At 33.7% G+C, this 17722-nt stretch overlaps 1 pseudogene; it reads right to left on the reverse strand.

Moving 5' to 3' along the window:
* Positions 1–11843: 11843 nt before the first annotated feature.
* On the reverse strand, positions 11844–12753 carry LOC149557769 (small ribosomal subunit protein eS1 pseudogene; annotated as a pseudogene).
* Positions 12754–17722: the final 4969 nt, after the last annotated feature.

The following is a 17722-nucleotide window of genomic DNA, read 5'->3' on the forward strand; positions in this document are numbered from 1 at the left end:
TCAAAGGCCTCTGAAAATGCAAAATACTAAAACATAGAAAATATCAAAAAAAATGAATTTCAATATTTTCCCATTTTTGCTTGTGCCAACATTCTCTACATCGTCCTGGACTATGTTTTGATTAATATGTTAAATTTGAAGATGTTGCAATAAAAACTCTAAGAATATAGAAGAACTAAAGGATGACCACTTCCTAGATTTAGATGAAAATTCTATGATTAAAAGGGATAGTTGTACAAAACATCATGAACCCACAACACCTAACCCTAAGTATGACTCAAATCCACCCTAAAAGAAAATACCATTATGGGAAAGGAAAATGATTGAAGAAAACAATGTGGCTCCTAATGAAATGTTTAGAGAATATAGTAAAACAAGAAGTCACTCATGTTATGTCACTCATATAAATGAGCCCACTCAATCAAAAGCCTCGGATGTTGAAGAAGCATTAAAATCTCAAGCTTAGAAAGATTCCATGATTAAGGAGTATCAATCCATATTAGAGAATGATGTTTGGGGCATTGTACCAAGACCCAAAGACAAATCCATTGTATTGGTTCCCAAAACCACAGATTGGAAATCCAAGAGCCTCCCACTTCTCTGATAGTATTCAACAATCAATTCTAGCCAATGAATGAGAATCACCTTGATTTCCCTACACTTTAGGCTTTGCTACACCTAGTCAGGTACACCTTCACCTTATCAAACTGGGGTACTCAAGAAATGATGTTTATACTAATATAACTTCAAAGTTTTAGAGGATGAAATGCTAATACATTTTCTCTATGTTGATGACTTTCTAATAGTAGGGGAAGAGCACCTTATTGCAAAGTGTAAAAAAAAATGACCTCTAAATTTGAAATGAAATATTTAGGTCTTCTACACTATTTTTTGGAATTAGAAGTATGGAAAAAGGAAGACTATATCTTCTTCAACCAAGGTAAGTATACTATTTGTAACATCCCCTTTTTCTGGGCCTTAGCTAACAAATAGAAAATCAATGAAATACAAATACTACTTCACGTTCATGAGAAGGTGGTTATAATAGTTATGATCACGTGAAACAGATTAAGGATTACAATCAGTTTAATTGAATAATTATAACTAATAATTGAAGGCATCATCAATTATTTTAAATAGAGGTTTTAATATTTCTATACCCTAATTTTTGAAACCAAAATCCTTCTAGGGAAGCCTCTACAAAATCCATGTTAGTCCACATATACCACTTATGGCATAAATAGTTATACCACTATCAAAATGTTAATTACCATGTAGGGCATCAAATATCAAAATATCATCCTTTTTCTTTCCTATTGTTAATTATGAAAATAACATATAGTTAAATGATATGTTCATTTTTATTATTCACATAAAAGGATAGTTATAACATTCATCAACTATGCATATCTCAAGCATACAAATATATGTCATGTTCAATTAGACGATCAAATGATCTAGCCGGTTACCAATTACATTGAAGAGGAAAGTTGATTTCATTGAAGGGAATAATTGATTTAAGATATAAATCAATCTAACACATCTTCAACCTATAATTTCAAATATCATAAAAGTAAAATACATGTTACCAATGGATGTGTGAATGCATAACTTATCTTTGTCTTGTGCAAGTCTTCGTATCTAGTGGAGAGGGGAAACATTGTTAAGGGGTTGGACTTCCAACTAAAAATCCTTAATTATCCCCACACAATCTCATTTAAGAAAGGCTCTCCCTACCCAAAAATATATAGGGAACACCATTTCCTACTACTGAATATCTTGGTATTTAGAGTATGAACCCACTGCTTAACTTGACAATTGAGTATACTAGGACAATCATGAGTTGACTTAGACTAAATAATTTTCTTTCTTTAAATATTCATGCATTTTAGACACTAATTAATAGTTTATTCTTCTTGTAGGAATACCTCTCCCCTTGACCCATTTACACTTGGTCCTACTAGCCTTGGGTGCATCCTACGAAATTGCTGACAATTATGAGATCCTGAATAGTTAGATTGTGTGAATATCATTCTGATTATTATCAAAGATGGTATATAGAAAATACTAGTGTTTAAGTCAGAAAAATAATTTTTTCCAATGATGGAACATACCTCATACAACATACTATAGTATGCATTAAATACTTTTTTAGCTTTCAGTCTTAAGGGAACTATTGGGACTCCAAATTGAAGCACTGATTTTGAGTATCATTCTAAAAACTGAGTCAAATTCAACCTCTATAAGAGTTTTTCATGCATATGTACCTAGCTAACATTTTGAGGCTTATGATGTGTTTCATGTGGTTAACACCTTTCATTTATTATATGCGTGCATCCTATAAACTTGTCATTTTGAGTCACTCTATGAAGTGTCATTTTGGGCATTATTCAAATCTGCATTTTTGCTCAAGTGTCAAACAATGAAAAGAAGCCTAGTTTGCATTTGAATATCTTGTACCTTGTAAATAGTCATGACTCATGACTTTGGAAATGTTTATTATGCATATTAGAGAACCTATGTTTCCAATTTCAAGCCATTTCGATATGTTTTGACCAAATTTTGAATCCTTCAAAGTTGGTTGTTTACTATTCTCATGGTGATGCATATTGCTCAAAATTCCAGATAGCCCTATTTGACAAGTTATAACCTTGACCTAGTTGACCTTATTGAAAAAATTCTTTTGTAATATATTTTAGGGGTTAGAGACATGTTATTTTGCAAATTTGAGCCTATGATGAATCCATTTGACTAGTTTTGAAATGTGATTCCAAATACTATTTATTAAGTTTCACTGGTGTCTAAAAGTGCAGATTGATTAGTAGCACTATTCAGGATATAAAAAAATTTTAAATAGTGATAGATTGAGTGAAATGGATTGTACCAATGTGTTCTACTCTAAAAATACTTTGAGTGTGTCAATTTTCAAGTCTAGATGAATCAGTTTGCACACTTTCCAAAGTCCATTGCATTTGAAAACCATTGTTATGCAAGTGTTCCTAGTTCTGCTATTCTGAGAACCCAACTTTGACTACTTGCAAATTTTTCTCAGTTATTTGTAATGAAATCAAATCTAGAATTATACTCTCCACATGAAAATAAAAAAATTCTCTATATTTTGGGCCCCCAAGTGATCATTTGACCTATTTTCAAAGCCAAATATGAATGTGCTTTATTGTTTGCTAACATGTTTGATTATAGATAGTTTGAAAAGTATAGTTTTGATAGTTAATAACTTTTAATTGAAAGGTCATCATGAAGCGAGATTTTACAGACTAAAAAAATATTTAAAAAATATCAAGTATGTTAGGTGCTAAGAATATGTCAAGTGTTTTGGTGATTTTTTGAAACTAGTTCAAAGGCCTCCCAATACAAACTTGACACTATGCATAAAATGTCAAAAATGAGTTCTATCAGATCAATTAGTGGTCAAATTTTGTTTCTATCAACAAGAAAAGATCAGTCAAGGTACTATTTGAAGGTTCATGTTTAGAATGCAAAAACCATTTATCCATACCCACTTTGGAGCCCAACTAACTATATAAAAAATGATAACATAGTGTGAGATTGCATACACATGGTGGAAAGTATGATATGAAATTGAACTTACTCAGGAGGTTCAAAGGTTTTCACCTATTGTATTATGTATTAGTATTGACATTATAAAAGCAATTCACCAAAGAATATGCATGTTTCTTTTAAATATCAAGCAATTCACATCAACTAGAAGTATGTTCTCATCCAATATGGAATTCATTGTCCGTATTGTAAATTGATTGGTTAACTAGTAATAAGATGTGGCATATGTATCAATTAGAGTATTGATTTGAAGTTGACATAGATTTATAATATTGACCATGTGTGGAAAGTAAAACTCATTAACTGATGCTCATTTAAAGAGGGAATGTGATTCACCATGGATCGAACATGTTTAAGGTAAATGTTGAAGATTCTTTTCCAATTGCAAAAGGGTAAAAGGCCTAATCATATTTTCCTTTACCAAATACTAGAAGAAGTGATAAAGGTAGGAGAAAATACCTTAAATATTTTAGATAATGTAGGGTGTTGGATAGGTATAAGTCACTATTAAGAGAATTGTGTTTCCAAGCAATGGGAAACACTTTGAATCCACAAGAGAGGCCAAGTTATGGAAGATGAATTAAATCCAAGATTGAGCATCAATATAGAATTTAGAAACCATTAGTCCCTCCCTGATCTAATTGTAGAATGTCAAAGAGGAAAGGTCCAAGTTTAAAGCGCATGAAGAGATTGTTCTAAAATCCCTCTATCTTGTTGGTCAGAAACATGAGTTACTTCATTCGTCACTGCCAAGAGAGGGTAAATAGTAAAGGTAGTATGAAGTATGTATTATCATTGAGATGGGGAGCATAATCTCAAGGAAGCATCAACTTATTTATTCCCAGTCCAGGATGCAAGGTTCCTACATCATCATTTGCTAAGTCTAGTGTGTTAAGTTGACATTATTAAAAGATTGGAAGGAGGGTACAAATCATTCTAGCTTGAGCATTATTGAAAAGCAAAGATAAGTGGACCTGTTGTTCTTTTGATTTGTGTGAAACTAGTAGGAAGTGGGTGGCCATGCCTAGCATAATGCAAGAGAGTGGATAGTGTGCTACCATTATCCCTTTCAACCATCCATTTTCATTACAATGGCAAAGTGTCTACACAGTGACATGTTTGTTGTGTGTTACTGTAACTAGATGAGTCATCTACATGCTTCCCCCAATCTATTTGCAAACCATTCTCATTAATATATTTCCCCAATTGTGTTTCCTCTCATATGTTTCAAATGCCCCCAAGATTTCAACACAATAAATCATAACTGAAAGGAGGAGATGTCACCATAGTTTTGTTCAAGGAAACAACAATATTAACCTGTGTGTGTCTTATTGTGCATGACTATAATATGAGTTTTGAGGCTCCACACTTATAAAATTTAATTACAAAACTAATTGCAAGAAAGGCTAGTTGCATGAAAGTACATCGAGGAGTAGACATAGATTTTCTAGACATCCATATCCCAACCTGTAACATGTGTAGGATATAGAGAAGAATGAATGCAAATAAAGGAGATCCACATTCCTCTATCCACACAAAGAATAGTAGTTTTCTTTCCATTGATTTAAATTTTATGTTTGTGGCATTTATGATCTATAAATTAGAGGACATCTTCATAGTTTATGAGTATGTTGTGCAAATGAAGGGAGGGCCAACATCCCACACTCCTTGTTCATAGGTCTTACAAATGGTTTTTATATGAAAACACATTGTATTGAAGTGCCTAGCAGGTATCTACCTTTTGAGACACATTTCTTGTGTGTGGGTACTAGATCACAAGCGTAGTGAGTTAGGGACAAATTTTGACTGACCAAACACATGACATAGGGATGAGGTGGAGATTGCTTGATTGGTGATAGAGTGCCATGTGGCATAGATTTTGAGGTAGATGGTCAAATAAGAGTGCGACATATGGTACCCATCCTTGGGTGGGCCCAATGGTTGCATGGTCTGTAGTTGATTTGGAGGTTAATAGTTAGGAGTTTGAACTACGTGAAGTGGTTTCAGTTGACAGTTTTAGGCAGTCGGTAGTTAAATTAGCAGTTTTGGGATGGAGATTTTGATCATGCAACTAGTATTTAGTCATGTGTTTGGCAGTTAAGCAAGAAGATAAATGCTAGTGGTTAGTTGTGTGGTCTCTGTGGTTCACTTGTACTTAAGTTTTGATGTCACAAAGGCGTGAAAGGTGATACATGACACAAAGCTTTCAAGCAGATGAGGTGGAAAATTTTGACCAATTAGATAGAAACAAGTGGCGATGAAATGGAAAGCTACCAAGTGTGTTCACATGTCATCAATGACTAGTGCAGAGCTATCCAATTAGAGAGTGCCATGTGTCCAATGCTCGGTTAACTAGGTTTAACTCGAAGTCAAAATTGGGAGATATTTCAAAACTACAAAAAAATAATTATTTTATTCATTTTTTATAAATGAGCATACAATCTTTTTAAATTGAAACTCGATTTTATCATATTGTTTCAACTTTAGCTTAAAAATGAAATATTTGCAAAATTTCAAGGCCTATAAATCAATTTTGAACCACAAATTTAAATGGTTGCCCTCAACATTTCTTTGGGGCCAATATAGGCTTATCATATATAATTGGAAAGATCTCAATGTCTACCTTTTAGCTATACCATTAGATTCCACACATGTAACAGTGGGAAGTAGCACCAATTAGTTTTTTCCAAGATATTTTAACTACATCCTAGTGTAGGTAGTTCAAATTCAATTTGTAGCTAATGGGTTAGATGGGTATGCACCAAACTTGGAGAGATTCATCCTAGCATTATTATTTTTCCTTCAAATCATTTTGGTAGGGGATTTGGAATTTTTTTTCAACAAATTAGATATTTTACTAGAAAGAGGGTTTTCTCATCATTTAGAGAGATATTTTTAGAGTTTATTATGCATAATGGTGGGATTTGATCCAGTTTTCAATTGTAGAGAAAAGGTAGAGGCTTGGCTTCAATAGATGGAGGAATTTTAAGTGGACAAATGATATCATCAAATCAAATCTAGGATTTCTCTCTTCTTCTATATATTTCTTTCTTCTCACATTATACAAGGTTGGTTCCAAGCTTTGGGAGAATTTTCCATAGTTGTGAAACCACCTAGGTTGAATGTTGTTGGTTCTAGACTATTGAGACGAGCTCTAGCTATGATTCTAGTATTCTCCTCAACATTTCTCTTGTATGAAAAAGATCAAAAAATATAGAGTATAGTTATAATATGTTGGTATGTTTATGAGTTTTTCATGTATCTTGAATGTACTTGTTTCAAATAAATGAATACAAAGAGCAACAAGACAAGTTATTTAATTTCATTCTGAAGTCTTGTCTCTTGCCTCTGTTGTTTGCAAAGTTTTTTGATCTTTGGGAAAAGAGCATAGGTCAAATTTCATATGGTTTTGAGCTATATATGTCTTGATGTATTTTTCTTTTTGTTCAAGGAATCAAGTAAATGCTCGATATATTTTGATATGGTTACAAATTTCATGGGAAGGATGTCTGATAAGTATGAGATTTAGATTGAACATTGATGTCTAATTCAAAAAGTAATAAGATAGATCTGATACCTTGATATATGAAATATATGTCTGATATCCTAGATGTATGTTGTGATTTATAGAATACCCAATGGATAGGGCACTGATCAACTACAGGATCAATTCAAATTTTTTTGCATATGTGGGGTTTTGCTAATTCAAAATCAAATATCAATTATCCATTTTCTCTTTTTGTTTAGGAGTTGAAAGGATACCCTCACTCAGCTTGTGTATCTCATAGGTTTTTTAAATTTCTACTACATGCCTCTATTATTGCATGAGTATAGAAGAAATAAGGGTTTAATCTGCTTTGTATATATTCAGATGTGTGCTTTGAATTGGTAGCATATGAACAAATCTAAAGGTCTACCCACCTAAGTTTTGCAAAGCTTGATGTAGAAGAAGGAGATAACTGCCCTTAGATGCAAATTTGTCTACTTGGTAGATAAATTCACTATTAAATCAGGATTCATCAAAATGACAACTCTATTGGGGATTAGAGTTGCAAGGCTTTATAAAAGGAGTTTGAATCTCTGTTCTTCCTTATTCATGACAATAGTACTTTAAGAGTTGAATGAAAATTGTGTGCTTCAACCATAGTAATTTTATCATCAATTAGTTTAGCTAGATAATTTTTTAAAGTGTTGTGAAATTTAGAGTCAAGAATGCTCAGATGTATTTTCCTTTTTTCTTAAGTTTACAAATCTCCAAGAGTGGTTTGATGATTTGCAAGTTTTCCTATAAGTTGAAGGTATGGTTCAAATTTTTCAAGTGACAAATTATGTTTTAAAATCTTTCTCACAAGCATTAGTGGTGACTCTAAAAGATCTTTGTACAAGTTCGTAATTTTTTTCATTCAAATGTTTAAAAGACTTTGTTGATTTCAAATTGGTTTTGACAATTGAGCGTTAATACACCTAAGATATTTACTAAGTTCATGTCGAGCTAGTGATATATGCCAAGTATAATATGTATAGATGCCAAGTTGCAATGAGTGTCGAGTCACTCATGTGCTGAGTCAATCAAGTGCCACGCAAATAGATAGTGTCAACCAAGTTTAAGTGCCAAGTGAACAGTTGATGTCGAGCAAGTTCAAGTGTCAAGTTAGAAAAAAATATAGTAAGTGTTGAGCATCAATATTATCATATGTCGAGTAACACAAAATGGACCTAGTTGTTTGTGATGGCACAAACAACTATGTAAACCATTTTTATGCCAACTAATGGATAGATCTCAAATCTTAGAAGATAAGATTTAATCTATTTGGTTTTCCTATGCAATCAACATCTAACCAATCAAAGAATTGGAAAGGTTAAATGACAAAAAGGATGAATCTAGCTGTAGATTCATACCTAACCCTAAGTCACAAAAATCTTTATAAGGAAGATGAAGCCCCATATTTTAAGAGAGCAATTGAGATTGAATGTGATGTATGTGATTGAAGAATAGAAGGAGAAAAGGGGTGAATTGACTAAAAGGCATTCAAGGTGACTTAGAAGAAGGAGAGAATTGTAGAATCAATTAGTAGAATAGAGGATCAATGATACAACATTTTTATATCATATTAGAAAGGATCAAAATGGATAGAATTGAGATTTGAAGTCAGCAATACAAGATTGTAAGTTATCAAATCAAACATTCTATTGTTACTTTCTAACAACTGTATCAGTAGGGTGAAATCCTTTGGACTAAGGTTGACTTAATAGTCATTGTAAAATCCTTTAATAGGGTGGCATTCCAAGTGAATGTTATGTGAGTCCTTTAACTAGGCACACTTCTAATAGGGTGTTAAAATCCTTTAATACGATACGATCTAACAGTCCTTTGTAAGCCTTTAATAGGCAAGCCTCTCATAGGGTAGATCATGAGAATTGTCAACACTTTGTAACCTCAATGGGTGAACACTTTATTGCTGTAGTAGTGAAGGATTGTGGGTGTCATCCCCACCCCAGTTTTACCTTCTCATTTGGAGGGTTTTTGGGTGATCGTTTATGGTGTTAAGTGTTTATGTACATGCATTTACTTTACATGTTATTTCAGTATGTTTCATGCATGTATTTTTTAAAGTTAAAAGTCTTATTGGTTAAAGGTTAGGATGTCTAATTCACCCCCCTCTCAAAAGTATATATTTCCCATTTGTAATTCCAACAATTGGTATCCAAGCTGAAATATGATTAAGAGAAGCCTTGTAGCTTAGAGAAAAGATCCAAACATGGAGGTCTACAAACTTTGGAAGATCATTGAGAACTAGGAGATCGAAAACATCTCATTTTACATTCATTGGAAAAAGTTAGGGAGGAATTAAGGAAATCCATAAAGAGAAGGAAAGAGATTGCCATAGCTAAAAATGACACACAGTAAAAAGAGATTGACACCACCAAAGTATTTCCAAATGGAGACTCAAAAGAGTTTGATGTACCAGTTGTAGACCTAATGGAGAAGAACAAAGCACAAGTAGAAGAGATCAAAAATCTAAAGATGGAACAAGAAACCCAAGCCATGATGCTATGTGAAGTGACTAAATAGAAGAAAAGATACATAGAGGATAAAGTCATGATAGAAGAAGATAAGAGAAACCTAGCCAATAGATTGGAAGAAAAGTCAACTAAACTTGCAAGAATATCCAACATGCAATTGGATACCCTAAGTCAGATGATGAATGCTCATCATAAGTTGAATGTTAAAGACATTGAGATCACCACATTGAAGTTGTAGAATGAACAATTGCAAAATAATTTGAGAAGAGAAAGAGAGATTGTTGAGAGCTTCAACAAGCCAAATGGAGCCATCAAGTATTTTGAGCAACTACTGAAGTCCCCAAGATCTAGTAATGATGCTACTAGACTAGGTTGTACTAGCACTAAAGGAGGAGAATAATCCAAGACTATTGAAGAAAGGAATAAAAAATGTAAGAACTCCAAACCCACTTGTCATTTTTGTGGTAAGAAGGGACATACTGCTAATGTGTGTAGGAGAAAGAATGCAAATTAGCATGACAAACCCAAGAACATGACTCACTACCATAAGTGTAATAAGCAAGGCCACCAAGCACATGACTATAGGACTAGAACCATGAGAACACCAAGATTTGAAGGTTACTGCTACAACTGTCAAAAGTATGGAAATAGAGCTTTTGAGTGCAGATCCAAGCCTATGTGGTCACCAAACAAGTTAGCAAAACAAAGAATTCATGGACACTTCTATAACTAGGACTATAATACTAGGCAAAGTTATTACTACTTGTTGGTAAACAAATTATTCTTCTTCTAATTCTCCTTTTAATTTGCTCAATTTGTAATTTAGAACAACTTTACACAACAATTGAAAAACTATTTCTAAGAATAACTAGTTTCCCTCTGAATTAAGGTACAGCTCCCTATGTGAATAATGTTCAAGGAATTATGTTTCTCTCCTAAACTAACATGGGGTATGCTCTTAACCCAAGAGTAGAAGAGGCAAACTAAATTAAGCCTAAATAGGACTTAATCTAGGCAAGAAAAACATTCTAATCTATAAACCAAGCAATAGAACTCACAATTCTTATGAATCCATATACTCAGCATCTAATTAACCTACAACAAACGCTAATAGAAAAATAAATGAGATGATTAAAGACTTCTAATGAATCTTTCTCTAAATACCCCATAGCACTTCTTATTGTGGTTAATTCATATCCTCATGACAAAAGAATAAAACATCTTTTCCCTCCTTCTGTAATTTGGAAAAAGAAAGACACATAGAAGCAATGACTAATTAAATGGAACAGAAAACCGTTGACATAAAATCCTCTTTATTGGCTTTGCAATATTAAGTCTAATACATCAACAATTTTTTCCCCCTCCTACTCTAGCTCTCTGACGGTATCTAGAAAAGGTTGAACCCCTCTTCTTAGGAAAAGATTTGCAATAAATAATCTTCTTCAGCCACTGTTTGGTTTCCTGCCATGTGACTCTTTAGTTCTCACATGATGACCTTTGGTTTTATGATTGCTTCTTTCTAATTCCCCTTTTTCTATTTTTCTTTTTAGATTCTCTAGTTATCTTGATCGAACATGTGTTCTCAGCTTATAAATGATCAATTCTTCTTCCTCATAATTGAAGATAAACCAACATAGTCTTTACTTTGCACCTTAAGAACTTTATTGTGCATTTTGAACTTAATTAATTTCATCTTCTAATTGATATTTTATGCCCAGCTTAATGCTAACTATTATAATACAGTTTCTTTTGGAAGTAAACATGTGTGTCATGTCTTATCTAAGCATAACAACCGTAGATGTGAAATCACATATCTTTAGGGCCTTCAAATGTAATGAATTGTAATCATCATCTTGAAGCAATTTGGAGCTCTCATATATGCTTTATTAATTGAATTATAGTGACAATACGCAAATTTAAACTGAACAATATTCTTATGCCAAACTTTCCTCATAATGAAGACTTCTTGAGAAAATTTGCATTGTAGATCTACATCTAGATGTTCAAGCTTAAGAACTTTAATAGCAACATCTCGACCACAATAATTACCTCTAAACAAGTCACCATAAGGACCCGAAGCTACTTTACAATCAAGTTTCAAGAGCTTGCTATTAATCTCCCAAATATCTATTCCATCATGTGATATCCTTACATATTCAAAATTAGATTCTCCACTAGAAGAGGTTTGCACCATATGAGGAGATTATGGAGAGGGCTTTGACCAAAGTCCTTCTCGATTTTCACTTTGTGTAAAACCCAAAATAGGCATGATCACAGTGATAATCCTGATCTAGGTACCATGGATCTCTGGTTGCTTGATATAGAAATAAAGTTGACTCTGCCAGTGTTTCTTCTACAGGCCTATCAACCTTGACACCAACCTCCTCTGAATAATCTCCATATACCTTCATAAGCTTTCCAAGGTCAAATTTCAGAGCTTTCAAGATTTTGACTTTTCTGATGAATACATTTTGCAAAGGGTAAATGGATCAAGTAGCCTCCTCAATTTCTTTCCCAATCACCTCTAGTATAAACTTTTGCACAAGCTCTTTTAGATCACATGATATAGCTTCACGTATCATTATTTCTCTCATCTTCCTGCGAATCTGTCTAATCTGACTTGTTTGTGCATAGCATGTGCACTTAACTTGATTAGGCCTCCTCTTTGTGAATCCAATGTAGAACATTTGCAAGGTAAAATTATCAGTAGTCTTAACATCAACATGAGCCTCAATCAAAGTCTACCATTTGCAAACTAAGGACCAGAGCCTATCGGTGGTGAAATCTATTCCCCAAAAGTTGGTCAGAACATTCCTACCCTGAACGTCCTCTACACGAAGCTTGATCTTTTTGTATGACCTTCTCAAAACTATGCTTCATGCCACAGATGTAATGATGTCCCAATATGAAAGTTTATGATTATACAAGTGACTTTGGATTCGCGTTCATTACTCCATTTCGTTATCTACATATGGTCAAATATTTTGACCCTTTTCTATCTGCCACATCCAGCTCTCCATTTATCCAAGGATACCATGCTTTCCCAATTGGAAGCTTTAATGCATTAATGGAATATTTTGTACCAGTCATAAGAACTACTGAATCTGTGTCTCCACTGTAGAGGAGTATTCTCAATCCTACTGCCATCATTCTTCGGTATATTGGAAACATTGAAGTTGCAAATGTGTTATATGAAAGTGAATCGCTGCATCTAGTGCATGCAATCTGACTGATGGTTCATTACACTTGATGAAATGCGTGATTATTTCCCTCATCTTTAGATGTATGAAGTAAATTTCATACATGTATTGGAAGTTAATAACAGTCATTTATCATAGAGCTGAACCAATTCTCGTATAACAGCAAGCCCAAAGATTCAACATACTCTATAAAATGTGACCGCTTAAGAATTTGAGACAGTAAAATGAAGAAATAAAATCTATTTCAATTCACTTGCATGGGTCATAAAATTCGTTGTCAATCCACTCGAAAGGAATCTGCAATCTGGATTAGACTTGAGAAATACTTTTTCCATTGAAGTCCATTTCCACTAATAGTCGTCAAATACAACCTATTACCAATAGCAGTTGCACTGACCAATGCATGAGTGCTTCCAGTTCATATCGATAATATATTCTACCAGCATGCTCCTTGACTTCTACATGTTTCACCTTGCCTTCTACATTTTATCCAATCAATTCTGGATTGAATGCATAGATAACTTTCTTAGGTGGCCCAATATTTTCAATTCTAACATTCTCATCGATATCATTGAATAACATCATATCAAAGTGGATTTCTATTTTTCAAAGTTCTGAGGTAAATTTTGTGGACTTTTCTGATGCTATAATTCAAAGTTCTTTTGTGTGGATTAACATGGTTGTAGATCTCTGAAAGGAAATTAGCATCTTCTACCAGCATTTTTCCATACTAATTTCTCAAGTCGTGCCTGTTCAGGTTCACATTTCCTCTAAAAACTCAACCTTTTCACTATATTATTGCTGTGATGTGAATATCAGGATTTAACTGTGTGATTTTTGAGTCAAACTCGATGACCCATGTTTCATGAGTAGTGATTCAACATGAATCCATCTCTCATGAGAATAAATGGAACACTTAACACTCATTGGATCTAGGTGATGCTCACAAGGGTGAAGCACCGGGACTTCCCGGGAGGTCACCCATCCCAGTACTACTCCAGCCTGAGCGCGCTTAACTACAGAGTTTCCTCCGCAGTTAAACCCAAAGCTTGCAACCCCATTTGCTATAAGAAATGATGTAAGCAAATAGAAAATATATTTGCATACTTAGAAAGATGATCAGGAGCAACAAGAGACCTCATGGCTATAAGTGATAGAAGTAGATTGAAGCATACTTCTCAATACCATATCAAGTATAGCTACCAATAAAATTGATTGCATAGTTCATATTATTTGTAGTAGTGCAGATCTGATATATAGATCAAAGATCATCCTTGTATACATCTGTGAATCTCAGAACAGGTGCAACAACAAGTAATTCTAATTTTTAATTCAAATTCCAATTCTGACTTTCAATTCCAATTCTGCTATTTTGTTCTACAATTCCAAAATTTGTTTATGCATGCTTGAACCTGTAGGTATAGATCTCGATCTGAACTTTTTCATTTGAACTTTTGAATCTGAAAGTATAAACTTTTACATCTGCATATCAAGATTATGATTTTCATCCTTTTACAACAATGTATTAGAGGAAGGTTCAGGTAGCTTATGGGAAACCTAACCTAGATAACCAAATTTGGAGTTTTAAAAATGGTGTACTGAAAGTGCACCTACACTACTGTCAAAAGTATGGACACATTTTTGAGAACTACATTAGAACAATTTTAGTGGTAACTATAGTAGATGATTGAGTCAAATCACATGTTTTAGCTATTTGAAGATAGGTCGCATCAGCAAGTACTACTGAATAAGGTCAAAGGCACTTAATTCCAAGTTCAACAAAGGAAAAAGTAAATTTGATGTTGAGCACACCAAAGGAGACATGATTAAAACATGGAAGCAAAGAGAAGATTGCAGCACATCAAATGGAGGGATCACTTCACCTAATAGGTCAAACGGTCACACCTCATCAAACTAAGAAAAAAGGAGGTATGTGGGACTAATACTTTCAATAATTTATCATACATCATTTCCAAAAGAAGTTAGTACCAAAAAGGATAGATTAGCATGAATAAAGATGAAAGATAATGAGGAAAATTCAAAGTTAAATCTTCAAGTTTTCACATTACTGCAAAGTTTGAAAATTTCTCTTCAGACGTCGAGCAAACTATTAGCCAATGTTGAGTAGTAAGTCAAAGCCAGTTGGAGCCAAGTGAGTAGTAGTTGCTAAGTAAAGATAAGATCAATAGCTACTGAGTGAAGGTATACAAATTTTTAATGTCGAGTAAAGCTGAAATTGCATTGAAGCTGAGTTAACAATTGTACAAGCACCAAGCAATAAATGTGATATTTTGAAGGGTATAATCGTGAATTTCAATCATTTTTTGTCATTTTGAATCTAGAGAAAGAGAAAATAGGGAAAAGAAGTGATCAACAAACTAGTTTGAAGCATTTACAAGGATCACAGTAGAGATCAAGCATCAGTTTGTCGATCACAAAGGTATTCTTCATGTGCCAAGTTATGTAGTTTTTAATTTGATAAAACCCTAGTTCACAAATATGGCCTCTAGCTCAAGAAATGTGAAGGAGAAAGACATTTTTGAGTTTCAATTGGTTAGTAATGAGGTTAGGTAACCAAATTTCAAGGCCATACCAGAGATTACCTACAAATAGGAGGCACATTGTTTATGATTCCACCTAAGGTTGTAATGGTGCAAGATGTGAGGAAATGCTATAACTAAAAGGTTGGAGGAATTGGAGACATGAAAATACATCAAGCTTATGAAAAATTATGTGAAAATGGGGTGTTAAAAGAAGAATTCAAAATTATGGAAAGAGAGGGTTTAACCTGTGCCCTAGAATTCCCAACTATCTTCAAAACTGAATGGATCAAAATAGTCCTAATCATAATGCATGATGAATGCTTATGGTTAGAGGGTGGATCCATAAAAATCACAAAGAAAATTATATAGAGGGTTACTAGCTACCCAACCCTAGATCAACCGAAGACCCTAAGAAGTGACTTTAAAGAAGTAATTGAGAAAAACATAGGGGCAAAATGGAACAAATGTGGAATGACCATCGACACCATCATAGACCCTCTTCTTGAGTTTTCCATTAGGGTCATTTCACACAAATTCTAACAATCAAGCAGATTGAACACTATTCCATGTATAGCAGTTGGTGTAGGCTATAAGATTGTTAAGAAAGATCACACCTATGACCTTGCAGAACTCTAAATGCAACAAATAATGGAGAACCTAGGAGCAATAAGGAAGTCTAAAAGCACTCAATGTAAGTTTGGTTCCATACTGTTATGCATATTTTTCTATGTGCAAAATGAACTCCCATCTTTTGGCAAGATAGGATGGAAGCCAAATAGATGTATAGCTATGCAAATAAATGAGTATATTGAACAAATGGGAGACAATTTTGAGTCAGTAATGACTAGTTATTTTGAAGACTTCAAGAATTCTATGAAATAGAGATTGAGGATTCTTGTTTCACTAGTAGAGCAATATTAAAATGATATTTGTTTCCTTGTAGACATTGACTATACTTACATCTAGTCTATAGTACCAAGAGTTAGATTGTTAAGGCCTTTAGGATATGAAATCAACATCGATGAAGCTTCAACTGCTATCACTACACTTCTTGTAGAGGAAATAAATAAGAGTTGCAAAATTTTTAGCAACTATGATGTTGTAAAGTCTAAAGTTGAAATGGAACTTAATATAGCCTCAACCTTGAAAAAGAAAGATAAAATGGTGAGGAAGCTAAAAGCTATGTTTGGAGAAGGTGCAGGAGACAATGATGAAGATGATGATGAAGAAGATGAAGAGGAAGAAGAGGTACAAGGTCAAGAACCTCTTTCTTTAGCCCAAGGCATGGGTGAAGATTGGAAGAAGAAGGTGTTGAGGAAGAAGAAGATAAGGAAGCACCAGCCAAACCTGAACCTAAGAAGAGGAAAGCTAAAACACAGTCTATTGCACAACCAAAGGGAAAGAAAACTACAAAACTAAGTGCTAAAAAGCCTATAGCACCAGCAACAAGATCTAGTACAAGGGAAACCACTCAAAAGTCCAAAGAGTAAGCAAAAGAGAAGAAAAATGCTATTGAGAAGATAAGTCTTGTGCAAAAGAAACTAAGAAGAAAATACATTTCATAACCTAAGATAGATGATGAAAAGACAGAGTTAGAAGACAATAGTTAATTCAGAGTAGTAAGTCATGCTCCCAAATATGATCTTGAAAATATTTGTGATAATGTTAAAGATAATGAAGACTTAACTAGATTGAAAAACATTGAATTTGAAAAACTTGGTAGAGAAGACCAAAATATGGTGGAAGAGTTAGTATATGCCATGATGGAAAAATTCAAGAACACTCCACTTGAATTCGATAATACAATGCCTAAGGAATTGTATACAATTGTTGAGAATAAGTGGCATTATTGTTGAATCTTGAAAAGCATATAAGGGAATAAATCCTTGCACAAGTGATGCTAGAGTTGTCAAGAGGGAAAATCACCAAGGCAAATAAGAAGTATAGTAGCATATTTTCACCCAAGTACATGGCATTTAGCATTCTCCAAAACAACATTGTGGATGTTGTCAAGAAATTTACTCTCATGTGGAAATTGATATGTGGATTGACAACTATCAAATCATGAGAGGAAGATCCAATTGAGGGAAGGAATGATGGAGAAGAAGAGGATAAGGACAAGGAAGATGAAAAAAAGAAGGAAAAGGAAAATACCACAATGGAGGAGGAAGAATAGAAGAAAGATGGAATGGAAATAGTTGATGAGTAGCAAACAGAACAGAGTGTGCAAAACACACAACTATCAGCATTAAGCCTTCCACATGACACAAACACACCTATAGACACTATAATAGTGAAAGATATTTTTGATTGCTCAACTTAGAACATCAATTCATTAACTATAGATGATCTAAAGAAGATCCTTAACAAATCCAC

The sequence above is a fragment of the Cupressus sempervirens genome, chromosome 5 (genome assembly GCF_028749045.1).
Source record: "Cupressus sempervirens isolate cs-2001-9-10 chromosome 5, ASM2874904v1, whole genome shotgun sequence".
NCBI classification, from domain to species: domain Eukaryota; kingdom Viridiplantae; phylum Streptophyta; class Pinopsida; order Cupressales; family Cupressaceae; genus Cupressus; species Cupressus sempervirens.